At 43.7% G+C, this 19,305-nt stretch overlaps 1 protein-coding gene across 1 annotated transcript in view; it reads left to right on the forward strand.

Moving 5' to 3' along the window:
- dmrt1 (doublesex and mab-3 related transcription factor 1) overlaps positions 1–19,305 on the forward strand; it is a 182,158-nt gene that overhangs the window by 58,859 nt on the left and 103,994 nt on the right. The gene's annotated exons all lie outside the window — the stretch shown is intronic.

The raw sequence follows: 19,305 nt of genomic DNA on the forward strand, positions 1-19,305 counted from the left end.
AATTGTGAGAGCTGTACTGTTGCAGTTGTCTTTTGGGATGATAAGTTAAACCAAGGTGTTGTCTGCCCTCTCCGGTGGAGGTAAAAGATCCTGGAGCACTATTATAAAGAAGAGCATGTGGGTTCTCCTGTGTCCTGGCCAATATTCATCCTTAAAATAGGCAATCTGATCATTTGTTTAATTCCTGTTTTGGGATCTTGCTGTGCTGTGCTTCCTACATTACAACACTGACGACATTTTAAAAAGTACTTCATTGACAATAAAGTGCTTTGGGACATCCTGAGGTTGTGAAAGGCACAATATAAATAAAGTTTGTTCGTTCTTCTCTTATTTGTTTGTCAGATAAGTCAGTTTCCTGTACACCTATCACTGGAGCTTTGTTTGCTAGGGTAACATGTTTGTCATTTTCCCACTGGGTGAGGAATCAGTGATGAGGAATCATTGACTTAAGATTATCACTTAAGTGAGCGAGTAAGAGATTTGGACATATTTTGTTACTCCGAAGATTACTGGAGTGTGGAATTTCACAGGGAGTGATTAAGTCATAGAGTCATTTGTAGCATAGAAGGAGGCTATTTGGTCCATCGAGTCCTTGCTGGTTTTCTAAGGAGTAATCCAGTTAATGCCACTCCCCACTTTGATCCCCATAGCCCTGCAAGTTTATTTCCTTCGAGTGTCCGCCAATTTCCTTTTGAAATCATTGATTGATTCCGCTTCCACCGCCCTTGTGGGCAGTGAGTTCCAGGCCATTACCACTTGCTGCATAAAAAAGTTCTTCCTCATATTTCCTCTGCATCGCTCTCCCACAGCCTTCATTCTGTGTCCCCTAGTCCTTGTATCATCAGTTAATGGGAACAGCTTTTCCTTGTCTAATTTATCTCACCCTGTCATAATCTTGTACATCTCTATCAAATCTCCCCTCAATCTTCTTTAGAGTCATAGAGTTATACAGCACAGAAACAGGCCCTTCGTCCCATCATGTCTGTGCCAGCCATCAAGCACCTAACTATTCTAGTCCCATTTTCCAGCACTTGGCCCATAGCCTTGTATGCTATGGCGTTTCAAGTGCTCATCTAAATGCTTCTTAAATGTTGTGAGGGTTCCTGCCTCTACCACCTCTTCAGGCAGTGTATTCCAGATTCCAGCCACCCTCTGGGTGAAATTTTTTTTCCTCAAATTCCCTCTAAACCTCCTGCCCCTTACCTTAAATCTATGCCCCCTGGTTATTGACCCCACTGCTAAGGGAAAAAGTTTCTTTCTATCTAACCTGTCAATGCCCTTCATAATTCTGTATACCTCAATCATATCCCCCCTCATCCTTCTCTGTTCTAAGGAAAACAACCCTAGCCTTTTCAGTTTCTCTTCATAGCTGAAATGCTCCAGCCCAGGCAATATCCTGGTGAATAAAAGCAAAATACTGCGGATGCTGGCAATCTGAAATAAAAACAATAAGAACCACTCAGCAGGTCTGGCAGCATCTGTGAAAAGAGAAGCAGAGTTAACGTTTCGGGTCAGTGATCCTTCTTCGTGAATCTCCTCTGCACCCTCTCCAGTGCAATCACATCCTTCCGATAGTGTGGTGCCCAGAACTGTACACAGTACTCCAGCTGTGGCCTAACTAGCATTTTATACAGCTCCATCATAACCTCCCTGCTCTTATATTCTATGCCTCGGCTAATAAAGGCAAGTATCCCATATGCCTTCCTAACCACCTTATCTCCCTGTGCTGCTACTTTCAGTGACCTATGGACAAGTACACCGAGGTCTCTCTGACCGTCTGTACTTCCTAGGGTCCTACCATCCATTGTATATTCCCTTGCCTTGTTAGTCCTCCCAAAATGCATCACCTCACACTTCTCAGGATTAAATTCCATTTGCCACTGCTCTGCCCATTTTACTAGCCCATCTATAACGTCCTGTAATCTAAGGCTTTCCTCCTCACTATTTACGACACCGCCAATTTTCGTGCCATCTGCGAACTTACTGATCATACCTCCTATGTCCACGTCTAAATCATTAATGTACACTACAAACAGCAAGGGTCCCAGCACTGAACCCTGTGGTACACCACTGGTCACAGGCTTCCACTCGCAAAAACAACCCTCGACTATCACCCTCTGTTTCCTGCCACGAAGCCAGTTTTGCATTCAATTTGCCAAATTGTCCTGGATCCCATGGGCTCTTACCTTCTTAACCAATCTCCCATGCGGGACCTTATCAAAAGCCTTACTGAAGTCCATGTAGACTACATCAACTGCTTTACCCTCATCTACACATCTAGTCACCTCCTCGAAAAATTCAATCAAGTTAGTTAGACACGATCTCCCCCTGACAAAGCCGTGCTGATTATCCCTGATTATTCCCTGCCTCTCCAAGTGGAGATTAATCCTGTCCCTCAGAATTTCTTCCAATAGTTTCCCAAACACTGATGTTAGACTCACTGACCTGTAATTACCTGGTCTATCCCTTGCTCCAGAGAGCAACCCCATTCTGGTAAATTGAGGTTTTTTTTTATTTGTTCCTGAGATGTGGGCATCGCTGGCCAGGCCAGCATTTATTGCCCATCCCTAATTGCCCTTGAGAAGGTGATGGTGAGCTGCCTTCTTGAACCGCTGCAGTCCATGTGGGGTAAGTACACCCACAGTGCTGTTAGGGAGGGAGTTCCAGGATTTTGACCCAGCGACAGTGAAGCAAGGCGACATAGTTCCAAGTCAAAATGGTATGTGGCTTGGAGGGGAATTTGCAGGTGGTGATGTTCCCATGCATCTGCTGCCCTTGTCCTTCTAGGTAGCAGAGGTCGCGGGTTTGGAAGATGCTAAGGTAGAGACCATTATATCTTTCAAGTGAGAATTGTTTATTATTTGATGCTGAGAAGGATACAAGGCTATGGGGAGAGAGCAGGACAGTGGGATGAGTTTTGGATTGCTCTAGAAAAGACCCAGCACAAAACTCATGGGGCAAATGGCTTTCTTCTGCACTGTGACATTCTCTGTTCTACAAATGTTGGGTGCCATTAAGAAGGCAGAAGCTGCGATTTTAGTTGGAATCTGCTGCGTTTCCCCCAGTGGTTCTGCCCCAACCAAACCCCCACATTTTGGGGAGTGTGGGAGCCACTCATTGCAGGAAGTTGGGGACTCGGAAATATTAAAACGTCGAGATCCAGTGAAGTATTTCGTATGCCAACAGCAGTCAGCCCATTGAGGTTTCTCTCCTGTCCCGAATCCTTCCCACCACGATTGTGGCCAGAGTTAAAATCAGGGATAAAGTTAAAGCAAATCGTTAACCTTGTATGGCTGGCAAGAGGCCATCAAACTCTCCCTTGCCACTCGCTTGATGGTCTCCACCCCGATTATTTGGAGGACCCATTTCCTGTAGAGCAGCTGAGGTCTTGCAGTGATTTGGCTGGTTCATCACGAGTGCAGGTTCTCTGTTGCTGGTTATAAGCAGCTTTGTCCCTTTAAAAAGAGAACATTGGGAGACAACAGAAAGGACACCCAGTGAGCAGCCTGCATCCCACCTGGTGTGAAAGAATGAAGAGGGATCATGCAAATACATCTAGGTGCCAGTGAAAAGAAACCAAGATGGAGATGCAAATACGTAAATTAGTTAAAGCTGAGGCCAGTGTTTTGAAAGCTGTATTACAGATGTGACAGCATACTGTGGGTTGACTGCTTTGTGAATGCATTGCACAGTTATCGCCTTGCTTTAAATGGGCACCCATTAACATTCCCTACCCTGGCATTCTTCCTCAGTCCAGAGAATTTGTTTTTCATTTATTACCATAAGCAATGTACTGAAACGACAGCATTCACATGATTGGTTACCACCTGTTGTACTTGATGAACATCGGCTGTATTTGGAGGATTTCCCTGTGTTGAAAATAATACCAATTACCTCAGGGCCACTGCCTGCAATGAAACCTTGAAGCTCTTCCAACCTTGCTGTACAAAGTCAGCCTCAAAAAAAAAAGTCGACACCCTTTAGGAATGCAGCAGTCTTTAAGAAATCGTACCCTCTCCAGCCTCAGGTGCCTGAACATTCCCTGACATGTCGTGAGATTATTTACATTTTGTTAATTAGCTGCCCATGCAACCAGCATGAGTGTGTGGGACATTTTATGAAATAACTGCACTGAGGATTGAAAATAAAGTTGAAGAGTTGTACAAGAGCTGTACAAAATTTATTCATAACAGTTGTGAACATTGGGGTAAAAATTGGTTTTCCCTGTTTTGGAAGCACTGCTGCTGTGGGGTCGAGGTGGGGTGGTGGCAGGGGCAGGAACTGCCTTTCTACTCCTCCTGGCTTCACAGAAAACTGTCATTTTGGTGGTAGCTGCTGCTTAGACCACAGTGGCCACTGAAGAATTTTCAGGCCCAGTGTTTGTTCTGCTCCACACTGCCCAGTTTGGCAGAGGAGACCGAAAACAGAGGTAAGGGGCCTAACACCTGTTTTAGACTATTTAGGTTGCCTGAAAAATCATCTGACCCAATTTCAGATTGGACGTCTTTCAAGTGACCTTGGGGCCTGTAAAAATGAGCTCAATGAGCAATTCCTCCCTCATCAACTTTTCAGACAAGTTTAGATACACCCTAATGTAGCAAAGCAAACAAACTTAGTTTGGATGGAATATATGAATTTGAGAAATAGTTGTGTTGATGACTGCAAATATGAGCTTCAAATTATGGCCGTGTTTTCAAATTGAATGCAGGGTTAACTCTTCCCCACAGAGGTAGAGGGAAAATGAGAGGGCATGTTGATTGAGTGTGCCACTCTTGGGCAGCTACTGGGTGGAGAATGGCAATAGCAAAGGAGTGGGAGTAGGTTGCTATGCCTCAAGCCCAGCTCCGGGATGGTTTGTGGCAAAGGGGATGTAGAGTGATGGGGAGGAGAGCGTCCAGTTTTAAAAAGGGAAAGAAGAGTAGCTTCTTGAGTCACCTTTGTACCTTTTAAAATTAAACATAAATTGGATTTTCCAAAGGAATAACTGCCCAATTTTGGTTTTCTTGAGGGTGGGGAGAGAACATTGGTTAAGAACTGTTATACCCAACTCCCCACCGATCCTAGCCACTTCAGGGATTTTTCCACTGGAATTGACTGTTGATATGGGTGTATTCAAATCAGGCAGTAGTGACAGAGTGATATCGTGTGTTACATTTTTCGTCAGTATTGCTTCAGCAATGTTACATGCCAGCCAGGACCCCATTGTACTGGTGTCCAGTGTACTGATGGCCAGTGGAAGGGGTTTTATACTTTAAAGGACCATTGCAGTCACTTTGAGAAATGTTCGCTGTAATTTCCCATAGCAGCAGATTTGCCACGTTCCTTGGACCCAATTGATTTATCTTCATTAAGGTCGACTGATCCTTTTAAGGTGCTGCAGGCTCTCAACTCCTGCAGAGGGCCCTTTTCTCTCTCCCACAACGCTCGGCTCCCCAGTGCAGGTGTCAGTCGTGGAAATTACAGCTAATTGATCCAACTTGCAAAATCCGCTGGGGCTGATACTATCATGGCACCTGGCACTATCTCTTTACGAACAGTGGCTCCAATTCCCTCATACTTTCCAATCAGCAACCTTCCCGTTTAGTACACACATTGACAGCTGACGTCAACAGCCTACTACCTGTCCCACTCACTGCAGCAACCACCTTTCCCTTAAGCAACAATTGCTGCCCCTCTGCAATTCATAAGAACATAAATAATAGGAGCAGGAGCAAGCTGTACGGTCCCTCGAGCTTACTCCGCCATTCAATAAGATCATGGCTGATCTGATCTTGGCCTGAACTCCACTTTCCTGCCTGTTCCTCATACAGTTTTTGTCTCCTTATTTAAGGAGGGATATACCTCCATTCGACTCCCTTGTAGATCAAAAATCTGTCTAACTCAGCTGTGAATATATTCAATGACCCAGCCTCCTCAGATCTTGGGAATAGAGAATTCCAAAGATTAACGACCCTCTGAGGGAAGAAATTGCTCCTCATCTCTGTCTTAAATGGGAGACCCCTTATTCTGAAACTGTGCCCCCTAGCTCTAGATTCCCCCACAAGGGGAAATATCCTCTCAGCACCTACTCCGTCAAGCCCTCTCAGAATCTTATATGTTTTAATAAGGTCACCTCTCATTCTTCTAAATTCCAATGAGTATAGGCCCAACTTGCTCAAACTTTCCTCATAAGACAACCCCTTCAACCAGGAATCAGCCTAGTTAACCTCTGAACTGCCTCCAGGTATATCTCTCCTTAAATAAGGAGACCAAAACTGTACACAGTACTCGGGGTGTGGTTTCACCAATGCCCTGTTCAGTTCCATACATTTATAATCCATCCACCTTGCAATAAAGGCCAACATTTCATTTGCTTTCCTAATTACTTGCTGTACCTGCATGCTGAGTTTTTGTGTTTCATGTATCAAGACACCCAGATGCCTCTGTACCTCAGTATTCTGCAGTCTCTCTCCATTTAAATAATATTCTGCTATTCTGTTCTTCCTATCAAATTGGACAACCTCACATTTCCCCGCATTATATGTCATCTGCCAAATTTTTGCTCACTCACTTAACCTATCTATATCTCTTTGTGTTCTTCTTACAATTTGCTTTCCCACCTATCTTTGTATTGTCAGAAAATTTGGCTACAATTGGTCCCTTCATCCAAGCCATTAATCTAGATCGTTAATAGTTGAGGCCCCAGCACTGATGTCTGTGGCAACCCACTAGTTACAGTTTGCCAAGCTGAAAATGGCCCATTTATCCCAACTCTGCTGTTAGTTAGCTAATCCTCTAACCATACTAATATGTTACCCCCAATGCCATGAGCAGTGGCATTTGGCATTTATCAAATGCCTTTTGGAAATCCAAATACACTACATCTACTGGTTCCCCTTTATCCACCCTGCTTGTTATATGCTCAAAGTACTCGAATAACACTCTTTCCCTTTCATAAAACCATGTTTCTCTGCCTGATTGCATTATGACTTTCTAAATGTTCTGCTACTACTTTCTTAATAATGGATTCCAATATCTTCCCAATGACAGATGTTAGACTAACTGGCCTATAGTTTCTTACTTTCTGTCTCCCTCATTTCTTGAATAGGAGCGTTACATTTGCAGTTTTCTAATCCGCTGGGACCTTTCCAGAATCTAGAGAACTTTGGAAGATTACAACCAGTGTGTGCACTATCTCTACAGTCACTTCTTTTGAGACCCTAGGATGCAGGCCATCAGGTCCAGGGACTTGTCAGCTTTTAGTTCCTCCCAGGATGTTCATGCACTTGCAAACAAGGTCCTTGCCATCCATGACTTACTGTTTTTCCTGGTTTTGTCTGATGTTTGGCCCAAGGCTGATGAACAATCTTGTCCCTTACCAAAGCCTTCCTGTCTTTCCACTACATACCTTACCTAAACATCATTTTTGCAACAGTGCTTTTATCACCAAGTTATACCTTTGGTACCATCCCTATCCATTGACACTCTCCCCTTTAAGTGCCTGTTTTCTACTCCTTGTCTGTCTTTTTAAAATCCTTATTTTCTAGCAAGCGGTGATGCAGACGAGTGCGAGAGTGAGCAGCGAAGAGAACCGCAATGGCTGGAGGGAGCGGGGTACTGTTGGGGGTGGGATGGAGGCGGCAATCGCAGCCGTTGATGGGATTTGGGTTTAATTCGGTTTTTGTGACTAATTGAGCAGTGCCATTTTTATTTCTGGCAGCTGCCTGAGATGTTGCAGACAGTGATAGTCGATTAGGCTGCATTTGCGCATGTGCCAGTACTGCGCCACCTAGTGATTACGTTGTCAGCAAACGCAGCCTTTTCTCCTCCCGGCCTGAGGATAGGCCTGGAAAGGAAGGCCCAGGCCTGCTTGGCCCCTGTCAGGGGCTGGGGGCAGTGATAGGGGCAGCCGCTGCTGTGGCTGAGGGGAATTGACCCATCTACCCTCAACATTTCCATGGATGGTCATTCAATAATGGCCAAAGCACCGAGCCAGGGAGGGAGAGGGTGGCACTGAGCAGAAACCTGGTCCCAGGGGTTTATTTAGGGAGCATTTTGAAGGTGGAGAGATTTGGGGAGTAATTTTCAGAGTTGTAAGGCAGGAATCAGAGAGACATTGGAATTTCCTTCCTAAATCTCTCCCTCCACTGCTCTTGTGTTTGGTAGCAAGATTAGAGGGGAGATGTGGAAAAGATTTTTCACACAGATGTTGGTGGGGGTCTGGAACTCACTGCCTGTAAGGGTAGTAAAGGTAGAAACCCTCAACTCCTTTAAAAGGTGTCTAGATATGCACCTCAAGTGCCGTAACCTGTAGGGCTACGGACCAAACGCTGGAAGGTAGGATTAGGCTGGGTGGCTCGTTTTTTGGCTGGCACAGACACGATCGGCCAAGTTGCCTCTTTCTGTGTCCTAAACTTTCTATGATTCTACCCTGAGTTTCTCTGCAAAATCCCAGTTTTACTTCTCCACTTTTCTGCTGTCAGACTGCTTGTTCAACATCCAGGCTCGGGTGAACTGTAATTTTCGCCAGATGAACATGGAAAATTCCAGGTGAAGCCATTCGTTATCTTTGGCTCCCCCCGACTCAAACTCCGTACCTGTTGCACCAATCCTGTCCCCCGCCTCAGCCACTGTCTCAGACTGAGACAGTTTACATCTTGCCATTCTATTTTTCCCAGAGCTGAGCTGCTGCTCCCATATCTTCTACATCACAAAGAACACCTACTTTCACCTCTGTAATATGGTTCACCTCAACCCATCTCTCAGTCCATCTGTTGCTGAAACCCTCATTTGGCCATTTTGACAATTCCAGACTCGACTATTCCAGTGCTCTCCTGGCCACTCCTTCATCTTTGATCCTCCATAAACTTAAGTACATCTCAACTTCTGCCAGTATCCTGTCTTGCACCATGTCCCGGGTGCCCTTCATCCCAATCTTTACTGACTTACATTGGCTCCTAGTCCCTATTGGCTCAAATTTAACACGTTCATCCTTGTGTTTAGATCCTTTCATGGCTATATCCCTCCCTATCTCTCTAATCTCCTCCAACCTTACACCGTCCCACCAACACTATCTGTTTGTCTGCCTCTCGCCTGCTGTGCATCACCCCCTCTCTTTGACCCAGCATCAGCAGCCCTGCTTTCAGCTGCCAAGGCCGCTCTTTGAACTCTTCAATCTCTCTACCTCCCTCTCTTTAAGGATCCTCCATTAAAAACCGCCTCTTTGAAGTTATCCACCCCTTCGTTGGTCAGTGTGCATTTTTGCCTCTAAAGCACCTTAGGATGTTTTTCTACATTAATGGAGATGTTTACCTTGGGACAACAGTGCACCACACCATACTTCCACCTACCACTGTGTCACTTAAAGAAGCAGCATTTGAAACAAACCATTGCAAAATATGTTGTGGATTCATAAAGGGACAGCTGCTTAGGCATAAATATTGTGAGATTCCATGGGCTGGATTTTTAGGCCCCGATAGGGGTGAGCATGGAGATGGGTGGGCGCGGAATTTCGCAGCACTGGCTGGCGTTCTGGTTTGTTGGCTTCGTGCTGCCCCCAGGCCATTGTCCCAGAGGTGGGATTGGAGATGGCAGGGCTACCCACCCACAAGTGGCGGGCAGCCACTTAATGGTAGTTGAAAGCCAATTAAGGCCTATTGTCAGAGGCACTGGGGAACAGGCTGGCTGCCTGGAGGCGGCCTCCCGGTGCAGACCTCCATCTTGCGACGCCCTCCCTCCCTCTTACCTGCAAAGGCAAGCTTCTGCTTCTTCAGTGTTGGAGGGCCTTCCTATTGGTCCTCCAGCTTTGAGAGCCAGCCAACCGTCCTTAATTGGATGGCGAGCCCACCTTCTGGCCACTAATTGGCCAATTTGTGGAAAATAACTGCCGGGTGACTGTTTACCACACAGTGTGGGTTTCTGACCCCTATTTGACCCTGACCTCGTCCCAAAACCCGTGGGGAAAATCCTGCCCTATATCCTTGGCTGGGCTTATTGGAAAATCATTGATACACAGCCTGCAGTTTTGCGTTCATTCTCCCAGTGTGTGCACCGATTCTCTGTGGTGCAGCGTCCTGGTAAACTTAGCCTTTGAATTTGGAAATTGCTTGCCTTTGGGCAGCATGGTGGCAAAGCAAGTCACTGTACAATGTCATGGAGAGAATTCTAAGATCCCATATTCCCAGCAAGGAGTCATACTGGTAGGGAGCATGGATTGGAGAATCGAGGCTACAATGTTGTTGCATTGTCTCTAACCTGTACTTCCTCTGAGCACACCTTTCCTGCTGGAACATGGAATCACAAATTACCCTGAAGATGTTTTCCTGTTCTTTTGACTGTGGAATTGTGCATACATAAAGTGGGAAACCCAGAGAGAGGAAGAAAAGATAATTTAATTATTTTTGGGAAGGAAAGAAAATTTAATTATTTTTGTACATGTCATAGAATATCTGGATATTATTGAAATGTGTCATCCTGTTGACTAGTTTCCTTATCATGGTTAAAATGCAAACCTCAAATTATATTTTTAAATTTTAACAGGATGATGTTTAAAGTTAAAACAGATATTTTGAGGAATTCATCTGTCTCGGGCCATGCAATTCCTGGGGAAATAGGTTCCCAACTGCAGTTGGTAGAGCTGCACAATTGCAGTCTGCTTAGGTTGCATGCATGCAAAATGGAAACTCCGACTGGGCAGCAAGAATGATCATTTATGAACAATTTAATATTTTATTCCGTGCTTTTTATTTATCAGATTGTTGACAGTAGAACAGTAATACCAGTGAATCTTTCACCAGCCATGCCAAATTGAAGTATAAAGGTCCTTGAAATGAGCTGTACTTGTTCACAGTCTGAAGAAAGACAAAAACATCTGGCCCAGTATGGTTGTTGGCGTTGTGATGTCCTAAGAAATCTATTTGAGCTTGCTTTTGGTTATGTGTCTGAAATCAAATTGCAGCATAGGCCATTTGAAGTGAGAAATAGATTTGAGTATGAACATATGGGTCTCCAGGTAATAATACCAAACATAATTTATATTAATCAACAGTGAGGCAAACGACTGAACCTTTAATTTTCCGTATTCCTGATTGTTTGTCAGAAATCTTTTCAGAATGTAGCCTTGTGCACAAAGTTGCCTCCTTGCACAGATTACTGGTATTTATTTTGTTATTTGTATTTCACCATTTTCGTGATTAAAACTACATAATTACGGAAATTTATGGGGACATAGAAACAGAAGTAGTCTATCCAGCCCCTTGAACTTGATCCTCCATTCAGTTAGATTATGGCTTATCTGTATCTCAACTCCATTTACCTGCAGTTGCTCTATAACCTTTGATGGAAGTGAGTTCCAGATTTCCCCTGTCTTTTGTGCGAAAAAGTGCTTCCTAATTTCACTCCTGCATGGCTTAGTTTTAATTTTAAGATTATTCCCCCTTATTCTTAGGATTCTCCTGAATTAGTGGCATAACTTTAGTGGAAACCCAGACAAACTGGGTAAACGAAGTTTGTGTTAAGGTTACACCAATGGATCGGAAGAACCCTCGAGGAAATTTGTGCCGAATGTTCTTTTTGTTAGTGGGATTGTACTTCTCCTCATTCCTGTGCTTAGGATATTGATGAACCATATGTACAGGATCAGATCTTGGGCCCTACCAATTAGCTACCAATTTTCATAATCCATCAAGAGGGCTGCCTTCAACATGGCAGATAATGCATTCATAATTTTCATATCTCTGCTAGTTCAACATGTTTTGAATTACTTGGATCCAATTATACTTTGTAAATTTAAGGCTGTTTGATGTTTATATTTATACACAAAAGTCAGAGTTGAATTTTAACTAAAAATGTTATTAAACACCAGAAAACCATTTGTACTACAAAATCCTTGTCAAATATCAGATTTTGTTATTCCTTCATGGGATGTCGGCATCACTGGCAAGACCAGTATTTGTTGTCCATCCCTGATTGAAGCAACTGAGCGGCTTGCTAGGCCATTTCAGAGGGCAGTTAAGTGTCAAGCACATTGCTGTGGGTCTGGAATCTCATGTAGGCCAAACCAGGTAAGGACAGCAGATTTCCTTCCCTAAAGGACACTAGTGCACCAGGTGGGTTTTTACAACAATCTATGATAGTTTCATGGCACCATTACTGGGACTAGTTTTTTAACATTAATTAATTGAATTCAAATTCCACCAGCTGCTGTGGTGGGATCTGAACCTTTGTCCCCACATCATTAGCCTGGGCCTCTGGATTACTAGTTTAGTGACATTACTAATCCACCACCATCTCCCATTTCAGAATTTAATATATCATTAAATGTCATATTCTGGAACTGCTTTAGCATTTCATTCTGCTGTGCTGGCGTGGCTATCACAATCTGTAAGAGCAGAAAATGCTGCAAGAGCTCCAGGTTAGACAGCACTTGTCGATGACCTTTCTTGTGTAGAGGCTGCCTTGTTTATAAATTTCACAGGATAAACAGCTTTTCAAACATAAGCTTCCATATGTGCAGTTTTTACGTTGTGGTTCATGATGTATCGAGTTAACACACCTTCTGCAATGATTGCATGTGCAGAACTGTACCACCCGCCTGTAAGGCCAGAAGACGAATGTTTAGCCTTTCAGCAAGCGGAAATCATGACTCCTGTGATGAGCTTGACGCTTTGGATACTCCATTTACATTCCAGTTGTGAACAGTGTTGCCTCCAGAGATACCTCAGAGATTCACCTTTTGTGATAAAGTGCATGGCTCTGCCTTTACTGTGTTGTCACTGGCTTTTGGGCTACTATTAGTAAACGTACTAAGAAATAACTTCTGTTGTTAATTCAGTTTTTCTTCTGAGGTCTTAAAACTTAATTTGAGGTGCTACGTTTATTTGTGGTATTTACATCTAAAATACACAACATTAATTACATTAAATAGTGCAAGTCATCCAACAGGCCTCAAGTTGTCTGAATCTCTTATGCACTTATGAGAAGTAGAGCAAAAAGAGCGAAGATGTAGTAAAATACACCAGTATTCATACAAGACTGGAGCAGCCAACCATGTGCCAAAATGGTCTTTTCCTGCAGTCATTTCACCCTTGCTGTTTTGTGGGAGAAACAAATTGTTCCTTCAGTTCTGATTGTGTGTTCAGGGGATGACATGACACCAGCGTGATTCAAGGCTATTTGCAACCTTCAGGGGAATTATGAACAAACCTAACTAACAATGCTATCAGGGCAGTGATAGAGTGGAACAGGGAGTGACAGGTTTTGGCTAACAAAGAATTAAGACAATGTGACAAATGCAGATTTAATTTTCATATATCACAGTGGTACTAAAACGTTTATTGTCCTTTTTATTGGAAGAGACAAAGAGCAGGTCACACATCTCTTGAGGAGTTTATGTGCAAAGTTATAGATTAATTATGACTCGTGCAGTTTATTTAGATAAGGAATATTTATTGTTATGTTTCTTGCACCAGTTTTCCAAATAATTTTACATGTTTTGTTAGGGTCAGAATCACTTGTATACTTGGAAAATAAGTACACAGTAAAGTTCAAAATCTGAAGAAGTCACAAACTGATATTTACAATCTATTAAAGGCAGGCCATTGCCCCAGAAAATTTGTTGGGAAAGCATTTGCCCCTTTGTAAATATGCAACAAGATAATCTCTATAGGGAAAGCTGTTAGGTTACCATGGAGTAGAGCAGCTCAAGTGCTACCAACCTGGCCAGGATCTTGGTTAGTATTTTGTTGTCAGTGGAGAGAGAAGCAGAGTTAATGTTTCAGATCTATAAACCTGGAACGTTAACTCTGTTTCTCTCACACTGATGCTGCCAGGCCTACTGAGTGTTTCCAGCATTTTCTGTTTTTATTTCAGATTTTCAACATCCACAGTATTTTACTTTTGTATTTTGTCATCAGTGTTGTGTGGGTATAGGGGCTTGTAGATGGGGTCCTTGCATTCTGAATTTTTATATGTTGGTGTGTTTGAGGCTATATCAAAAGTGCCTGGAGTTTCAGTACAAGTGGTGTCTGATGAGGACTAGGACCTTGCAGGCCTTTTCTCAATAGCTGTTGTGTTCTGGGGCTTTCCAAGATCAGAAACTTTCCATTACTGCCTGGATTTCCTTAGCTGGAATTGGCAAGAGTCAGAATGTTTCTTGTGGAGTGCTGTGGGATTCTGAGGTGTATAGCAAAACATAAAATCTGCAAAATCTATGTTGCCTTGGGGCTGAAGAATTAGAGATTATTTTTCCCCTCGTTTACATATTATTTAACTGTTCAGTCTGCTGTCACAGAGTATACATGATGACTTTTCTTTGTTTTCCCCCTCCTCTTTGTATTTGGCCTACTGGTGTGCTGGATGAGTTTTTCTGGCCCTGCTGATAATGTGTTGTTGAGTTCACCTCTGGCCTGAAGAAGATCCTGCCGCTTTTTCTCTGATTCGTTGCCTTTTGAGCCTACTTTTTTGCTATGCTATAAGTTCCAGGTCTCTCTGGGTCAGCAGTACTTTGAAACTCCTGGTGGAAAAGACAATGATGTGGCCCCCTTCAGACTGCCTTGTTAATTTCCCAGAGGAAAGTAGGAAAGCTCGGGGCATATTCATTCCCCTCTATGCAGTGGAGTGAGTTGTGCCCACAAGGAGGCCATCCTCTCTGGGCCACCAAGCAGTGCTAGAATTAGTATCAGTGTTGAAGGTGTGATGATAGGTTACTGAGGGTGAGTTGCAGAGTTCAGTGGTGCATGGTCAAGAATGGCTATAGGCCCGATCTAGCAGTTTTTGACTAAACGTAGCTGTGTCTGCTTCAGAAAGAAATAATCTTCTGGAGTTCATTTTGTGTGTGTTTCAGAATAAGGTGAATCCCTTTGTTATGCATCATGGCAACTCTCCCAAGCTTAGATCATTATATAAGTCATGCATTGTTCTGGCGTTATGTCCTGGCTGCTCTGTGTCTGCTCTGAGCCTGTCTAGCTGGGTTGGGGTGGTGTGGTGGGAAGGCACGGTTGATGTCAACTCCCATGATCTCTGTATCTGTTGCCTTTGATGTTGGAGGAAAGTCAGGATGTTGAAATGGGAATGTTGGGAAATTATCCATTCAGGTCATAGATGTTGGGGATTATGTTCAGATCTTTGGCTAGTTAACCCTTTATTAGGATAGGGTAACCATCCTCTCTTATGATGGTCTTCTGCAAGATGATGCAGAGAGGCTGGTTATTGAAAATGGCCCAGCCTCTGCTCTTGGTTGAAGAAGGGGTGGCCACTATTTGTCCACCAAGTGCATTCTGAATTCGACATGCACTGAAGGGTTGAGGTGGATCTCCTGCAGAAAAGCCACATCTGCCTGCTTCTTCTTGAAGTATGTCAGGATTTCCTTCTATTTGATTTGGTGATTTTGACCCTTAGAATTTCAGCAGATGACTTTGTTTTCATCTATAATAGGCTTTGTTGGACTGTTCTGTTATGTACATGGTGGGGGTTGGGGAGGGTGGTGGTGTTGGTTGACTGGGAGACTTGATCTATTCGGTATTGTGATTTACTTTGTGTACCGTCCACTAATAAAGACATTGGCCGGGATTTTATCTGGGCATTGGAGATTTTGACCTCCAGCTATAGCGCCGGTGAGAGCACCGCTTCGCTTCCTCTGAGGAAGGCCCACCGCACACGTGCCACTTAGGCACTTAAGCGGACAGTGTTTGGCCTTCCCTGGGATTAAAGACCCTGGCGACGCAAGTCCCACCTGCTGAGAGCTGCCGGCCAATCAGACTCACTAGATGCACTGGACCCAGGCCACAGGTGAGACAGGTAGGGAGGGGATTCATGAGATGGGGGTTGGCAGCAAAGGCAGGGGTATGGCTCTCAGTGGCTCCATCCCCTTCCCAATGCTGCGTCCAACGAACAGGCATTAAGTGCCTTTTAATGAGGGACCCTACCCCGGAGCTGGCAAGCAACCCGCACGGGGTAGCTTGCCGTGCTCCCCATGTGGCGACAGGCCTGCCCACTGCTGGGCTGATACCGGCGGAGGCAGGATGAGGTCCTTAATTGGGCATTAAGTGCCCACTTAAGGGCCTCAATTGGCGGCAGGGTGGGAAGACCATCCACGGGCCTTCCCGCCCCAATCTTAATTTGGGTAGAGGCGGGAAGGTGGCGGGGTACCCCCTCACTCCACCATCCCACCTGGTTATATGCTCTCCCCATCTCCAAAGTCGCTGCGGCCGAGAGCATAAAATTCCCCCCATTGTCTCTTTCAGCTGTGACATTGTCCCCGGGCTCCTCCCCATAATATCTCTCAATCGAGCTGTTTGGTGTCGATGGTTAGAGTTTGTATATTCATTGTAGACCACTCTTTGGAGTTTGAGTTTGATTTTTTCTTTTTTTTGTTCCTAAATTCTTCTCTGTTGGTGTCTTGCTAGTCATTTTGATCTTGCCCTTCTGGGCTTTAGGTTCCTTTGTGTGTTGATTCATTGCCTTTCTGGCTGGGTGCTTATGAAGAGCTGAGGTATCTGCACTGCACTTACCACATACATGTGGTGGGCTTCCTGACAATCCTTGTGGGCAGTCCTGTGTGTGTACATTCTTCTTTTCAAGGAATCTCATTGCTATGAGGTTGCAGGGTGGGGATTTCCTGAATGGAACGAGAGGTATGCTTCTGCTTTGTAGAAAGCTATGTTTTGTCTCAGAATTTTGAAGTGGGGTGAGGAATTTTCTATTAGAATTTGCTGCTTTGAAAGGTAAATCCTGTACTGAGATGTAGAGGGCACATTTGATCCTCTTGGAGGTTTTGTGCTTCTGTACGTGTTTGAGGGCAGGTCTCCAAAGAAATTTAAAGTTTAGTACATTTTTGATCTCAATCCGAGGTCCTTTGTCTGAAAATTAAGGAGTCCTACGAAGGCAAATGACATTGTGGGTCTGTGGTCATGTGAGAGTGTTCTGGTGTTAAGTCCATCCTATTGTGTAGTTTCAGGAGGAAACGGGTGGGGGGCGGGTTTTGGATAAAGGGAATAGATCTATTTTTCTCCAGGCCTTTGAGCATATCAAAGATCTGGTTGTTGTTGCATGGCCGGGGTTGTTGACTTTTGTGACTTCCTAATCCATCCCTGGAAGGCCGACCATTTGGGATTGCAACATTGCAACCTGCTTGAGTCCATGAGGTACCTTGGTCTCTCATTCCTTTATCTGGTGTTCTCCTGGGAGTTATCATTATAGAGCTCCATGTGTGTGGTTTGTATGGTGAACTAAAAATGTTTGTGGAATCTTTCACTTCTGTCCTTGAGTCTAGGTGATCCATTGTGGGTGTCATCCATTGATCTGTAGAGTTAGGTCACAGATCAACCATGATCTTCTTGACCCATTATCAGGTGGAGGTAAGAAATAGCAAAGGAAAGAAGTCACAGGTGAGAGTAGTTTATAGGCCCCCTAACAGTAGCTACACTGTACGACAGAATATAAATCAAGAAATAATGCAGGCTTGTAGGAAAGGTACTGCAATAATGGTGGCCGATTTTAATCTTCATATAGATTGTCCTAATCAAATTGGCAAAGGTAGCCTGGTGGATGAGTTCATAGAGTGTATTAGAGACAGTTTCTTAGAACAGTATGTTCTGAAACCGACCTGTGAGCAGGCTGTTTTAGACCTGGTAATGTGTAATGAGGCAGCATTAATAAATGACCTCAAAGGATCCACTAGGCAAGAGTAATCATAACATGATAGAACTTCACATTCAGTTTGAAGGTGAGATGTTTGGGTCTGAGTTGAGTTGAACCTAAATAAAGGCAATTACAGGGATATGAAGACAGAGTTGGCTAAAGTGGACTGGGAAAATAGGTTTAAAGGTAAGACAGTAGAGAAGCAGTCGCAGACATTTAAGGAGATATTTCATAACTCTCAACAAAGATATATTCCATTATGAAAGACTCTGAGAAGAGTGCACCATCCGTGGCTAACTAAGGAAGTTAAGGATGGTATCAGATTGAGAGAAAAGGGTTCCAATACTGCAAAGATTAGCAGTAGGCCAGAAGATTGGGAAAATTTTAGAAACCAGCAGAGGATGACTTAAAAAAAATAAAGAGGGAGAAATTAGAAAATGAGAGTAAACTAGCAAGAACAGACAGTAAGGGCCTATACAAATATATGAAAAGAAAGAGTGGCTAAAGTAAGTGTTTGTTCCTTAGAGGATGAGACTGGGGGATTAATAATGGGAAACAAGGAAATGGCAGAGACTTTGAACAAGTATTTTGTATCTGTCTTCACAGTAGAAGACACAGAAAGCATCTCAAGAATAGCCAAAAATCAAAAGGCAAAAGAGAGGAACTTAAAACAACCACTATCACTATAGAAAAATACTAGGAAAACTAATGGGACTAAAGACTCACAAGTTCGCTGGATCTGATGGCCTGCATCCTAGGGTCTTAAAAAAAGTGGCTGCAGAGATACTAGATACATTAATTGTAATCTTCCAAAATTTCCTAGTTTTTGGAAAGGTCCCAGTGAATTGAAAAACCGCACATGTAACACTTCTATTCAAGAAAGGAGGGAGACAGAAAGCAGGAAACTATAGGCCAGTTATCCTAACTATCCTAACATCTGTCATTGGGAAAATGCTACAATCCATTATTAAGGAAGTAGTAGCAGGACATTTAGAAAATCATAATATAATCAGGCAGCAACAACATGGTCTTATGAAAGGGAAACCGTCTTTGACAAATTTATACGAGTTCTTTGAGGATGTAACAAACAGGGTGGATAAAGGGAAAGGTAGTGTAGATGTAGTGTATTTGGATTTCCAAAAGGCATTCGATAAGGTGCCTCAAAAGGTTATAACACAAGTTAAGAGCTCATGGTGTTGGGGGTAACATATTAGCATGGATAGAGGATTGGCTAGCTAATGGGAAACAGAGTTGGGATAAATAGGTCATTTTCAGGTTGGGAAACTAGTTAGTGGAGTGCCACATGGATCAGTGCTGGTGCCTCAACTATTTATGATCTATATTAATGACTTGGATGAAGGGACCGGGTGTATTGTAGCCAAATTTGTGGTCGATACAAGGATAGGTGGGAAAGCAAAGTGTGAGGAGGACACAAAGAATCTGCAAAGAGATTGGTTAAGTGAGTGGGCAAAAATTTGGCATATGGCATATAATGTGGGAAAATGTGAGGTTGTCCACTTTGGCAGGAAGAAGAGAAAAACAAAATATTATTTACTTGGAGAGAGACTGCAGAATGCTGCACCACAGAGGGATCTGGGTGTCCTTGTAGATGAATCACAAAACGTTAGCATGCAGGCCCAGCAAGTAATTTGGAAAATAAATGGAATGTTGGCCTTTTATTGCAAGGGG

Source organism: Heterodontus francisci, chromosome 4, assembly GCF_036365525.1.
Source record: "Heterodontus francisci isolate sHetFra1 chromosome 4, sHetFra1.hap1, whole genome shotgun sequence".
Lineage (NCBI taxonomy): Eukaryota > Metazoa > Chordata > Chondrichthyes > Heterodontiformes > Heterodontidae > Heterodontus > Heterodontus francisci.